This window comes from Camponotus vicinus, unplaced genomic scaffold, assembly GCF_025532165.1.
Source record: "Camponotus vicinus isolate PSW18456_S1 unplaced genomic scaffold, iyCamVici1.0 SCAF_7, whole genome shotgun sequence".
Taxonomy (NCBI): Eukaryota; Metazoa; Arthropoda; class Insecta; order Hymenoptera; family Formicidae; genus Camponotus; species Camponotus vicinus.
The window spans coordinates 12,136,380-12,141,055 of NW_028141979.1; the positions used below are offsets into that span (position 1 = coordinate 12,136,380).

General features: G+C 33.8%; 1 pseudogene; it reads left to right on the forward strand.

Annotated features, from left to right (window-relative positions):
• Nucleotides 1-285: 285 nt before the first annotated feature.
• LOC145974157 (uncharacterized) lies at nucleotides 286-1,634 on the forward strand (annotated as a pseudogene).
• Nucleotides 1,635-4,676: the final 3,042 nt, after the last annotated feature.

Genomic DNA, 4,676 nt, shown 5'->3' on the forward strand with positions numbered 1-4,676 from the left:
AATGTGGAGCCAGGTGAATATATTCATTTTGATCTTGAAACAGAGATTACTCAATGTCTCGAGAGTATTTCATCTGCAATCACTATTAATCAATTAGAAATAGATTTTAACACTGATGGATGCACATTAGATAAATCAAGTAGTATTCATATCTGGCCAATTCAAATTAGAATTGCAAATATCCAGCATGCAAAGCCAATTATTGTAGGAGTTTATAAAGGAATGCAAAAGCCACATGATCCTAATGTATTTTTTGAAAGATTCGTTACAGATATTAAAAGATTAATGTTAAACGGAGGTATAAATTTTCATGGTAATAAAATACCAAAATCCTTGAGATGTTTTATAGCTGATGCACTAGCTCGTGCCTTTATTCTCAATCATCGAGGTCATACATCCAGTCAACCCTGTTCTAAACGCAAAATCTGCAGTACACGCAGCGAAGGTCGTAATGTCTTCAATGGTACTAATAATTCTCCTCGAACGGATGAGGAATATATCATAGGTCTTGATGAAAGTCATCATAAAGAGGGTAAAAGCCCTTTATCAATGCTTCCAATAGGTATGGTTTCACAAGTTCCATTCGAATATATGCACCTTGTTTGTTTAGGAGTGATGAAAAAACTTTTATTAGCGTGGGTGTATGGAAAGTATTCTCGATTTTCAAAATTATCAGGTAGATCTATTTCCCTTTTGTGTGCAAGATTAAATATTTTCAAAAAATATTGTCCCTCAGATTTTGCAAGACGTCCTAGATCACTCGATACATGCTCCAAGTATAAGGCGATAGAACTTCGCCAATTTCTTCTTTATACAGGTCCTGTTGTAACATATGGTATACTTAACGAACAAGTTTATAAACACTTTTTATTTTTTCACGCAGCTATAAGAGTTTTGGTTTCAAGTACTCCATCAAGATTGCAGAGCTCCAAACTTTGCAGAGCTTGCGCTACAAAAATTTGTCCAAAGATGTGAAAATTTATACAGTCCCAACTTTAATACTTACAATGTCCATGGTCTTCTTCATCTCACCAACGATGTGAGACGTCTTGGTAATTTGAATTCTTTTTCTGCTTTCCCATACGAAAATAACATGGCTATTTTTAAAAAATATTGCCGAAAACCAGGTCTACCTATTCAACAATTTTTTAACAGAATGGCAGAAATAAAAGTTCATAAGATAAATAATAATTGTGATATTGATTCTTCTGTTCACGTTTCCGTGACAACATAATGCAGCTAATGGGAGTCCTCAATAAAAATAATAAGATTACATTTAACAAAATGTTGTTAAGTATAGATATGCGTGATAATTGTTGCTTCTTACATGATGAATCAGTTTGCATCGTTGTAGACATTGTCATGGATAACAATTTGTATCTTTTGGTAGTTAAAAAATTTTTAGAAATCGAAGATTTCTATGATGTTGGCATTTTATCTTCTGCTCTTCAAGTATATAAATGTTCGACATTAAGTAGCGAGATTTATCGTATTCATTTGGACGAGGTTCACGCTAAGTGTTACAGAATGCCACTTTGGAATTCCACATCAGAGGACAATAGCAGCAGCGAGAAAATCATTTGGAAGTGGTTCAATACATAGTCGCTGCTATTATACACAGCGAGAGAATGTAAGATTTGTCCTCTACATTGTTTATTACATTTTTGCAGGAATTGGAATTGGATTTGACGTTCTTTTGTATACCTTTCGTACTTATAATTTTTCTTTTTTTGCTTTTCCATATCTCTTGCACCTTCTTATCAAGTGTCGAATTTGTTATCGAGTAGCATGCTATATTATTTACTATTGCACTTTGCGTTGTTATGTGTGCACTTTATGCCTTTGTTTTTACTTTTACAATTATTGTTGCCTTTCTGCTGTTCTTTTTTCTTGTATCACTCATAGGTAATATAAGGTATATATATTGCATGTATGAGTTGTTTTGTCAAGCATTTTAATAATATTATCAAGTTAAATTCTCTATTATTATGAAGAAGTTGTCTTGATTTGAATTAATCTTTAGAAACAGATTGCAATATCACTTAAATATTGATAAAAAAGGGAAATGTAAAATATTATGAGACACAAAGGTAAGAATTATCATATTAAGTATTCTAAAAATATATTCTAAAAAATGTTACAAAATTATGGCTAACATATACACATGCTGTACAATAAAATGCATTTAACTTAATATCAGAGAAATAATAATAATAATGATTCTTTTATAATTATTTATAACTTTTAAAAATATTTTAATCATTAAAAATTAATTAATGAGAAATTATAAAATACATAAGTTTTCTATAAAAATCCGAGTTTTGAAAGTTATTATGTCACATGTTGCAGCTAATATCAGATATGTCTGCTACATATTATGTATTGTAATTTATATGCATTTTTATTTACAGGCACAGATGGATAACAAACAACGGCCAAAACGAATTATAAGTAAACCATCGCGTTACATGTCCACTTCATCAGACGAAGCTCCGAAGAAACAAAAAAAAAAGGGAATATCACTACTGAAGATATCGAGAAGGATGCACATGAGATAAGAAGCATTTTGGAACAAGACGATTCCAGTTCTGACTGCTCTGATAATGATTACCAATCCCATTTGTCACAGCATACATATATACATACAGACAGTCAATCATATACAAATACTCAGTCCCACTCAAGACACAAACGTTTCATCACATACTAGTAGTGTTCCATCATACGTAAATGTTCAACCACACGCAAGCATTCAATCTCATACAAGCACTCAATTGGACGCAAACGTTTCATCACATATTAGTAGTGTTCCATCATACGTAAATGTTCAACCACACGCGAGCATTCAATCTCATACGAGCACTCCATTAGACGCAAACGTTTCAACACATACAAGCATTCAACCACATATTCCTCGTACTTGTTTTCCTATTGTATCACGCATGTCTATGACACACACTTTACCTACACATTCCTTTATAAATAGTACGCATACACAAGAAAGTAATACAACAGAGCAGAATATTTTAAGAACATCGTCTGATTTAAGCCACTCAAGTCGACGTGTAGAAATTCCTACGCAGTCAGAGAAAACGGACAATTGGTACGTTCATACATATTTATTGTGGAAATACAGTAAAAGAAAAATATACAGGGTGATTCAAAATAACCCCCTTGTCCCTGAAATGACACATTCTTGAATCAATTCTAAGACGATTTTTCCTTTGGCAAAATTTCGTCCGAAGCTTAGTTTTTGAATTATTAAAGGAAGTAGTTGACGTATGACGGGTCGAATACAAGAGGCAAGGGTGGCGCGATTCACCGTCAGACGCGGGTGCTTACACGGGGCGCCTGCTGCGATCAGCTGGTTGCTATACACATACAGACACACATGCGAACACATACATTCTCTCTCTGTCTGTCTGTCTGTCTGTCTGTCTGTCTGTCTGTCTCTCTCTCTCTCTCTCTCTCTCTCTCTCTCTCTCTCTCTCTCTCTCTCTCTCTCTCTCTCATTGGCTCAATCACCTGTAATTTTTTTTTTTTTTTTACGAGAGAGGGGAAAATGCATTTTATGCATACCCACCGGTCGATCCAGTGAGTTATGTGGGACTCGAATACCAAGTCGAATTACCAACTCGGTACTCCCTACCCACTAAAAACCCCTCTCTTTTCACGAATTTCCTTTGACACACTGTCCCTCTGACTTCCCGAGATCTGTTTTCACATAACGTCAAAAAATAGTTATTATTACCTTGTTCGATGACTTTTGATGTATTGCTGTAATTGCTTGAAGGAGAAATGAATTTTCCGATAGATCGTACGTTCTCAAATTTAACGTAGATATCACGTTGCAAAAGACAAGAAATCCACACTAAATTATTAACTGAAAGTTTTTCTCCTTTCATGAACTGTATTCTTTTATAAACTTTAACGTAATCACATTTATTTACTCACTCGATGAGACGAGAAATTTACTAATGACTCTATCACTAATCACTATTAATCACTGTCGAATAACTGTTGGCGATTAAAAATCACTCGATGAAAGAAACACGCGCGGACACGTTACTACACGACGCGACGACGCGACAATGCGACGATAATTACTCGGCGACTGCAAGCAGTTTTTTGCATGGTAGGTTGCGGTAGGTTAAGGTACTACTGGCGCTATCGAACGCGATCATGTGTTCGATTGAAGAATGCGGTAAACATAATAAACATTTAACATATTAATATTATTATTATCATGAATGTGTGTGATATCCATACATCGTATGATATCTATTTAAAAATTAATTAGATTAAATAAGTGTTTTTAAAATATTTATTACTTTTACTATTATCATATAAAATATTAATATTAAATATTTATTTAAAATATTAGTAAAATTAATAAATATTTTAAAAACACTTATTTAATCTAATTAATTTTTAAATAGATATCATACGATGTATGGATATCACACACATTCATGATAATAATAATATTAATGTTAAATGTTTATTATGTTTACCGCATTCTTCAATCGAACACATGATCGCGTTCGATAGCGCCAGTAGTACCTTAACCTACCGCAACCTACCATGCAAAAAACTGCTTGCAGTCGCCGAGTAATTATCGTCGCATTGTCGCGTCGTCGCGTCGTGTAGTAACGTGTCCGCGTGTGTTTCTTTCA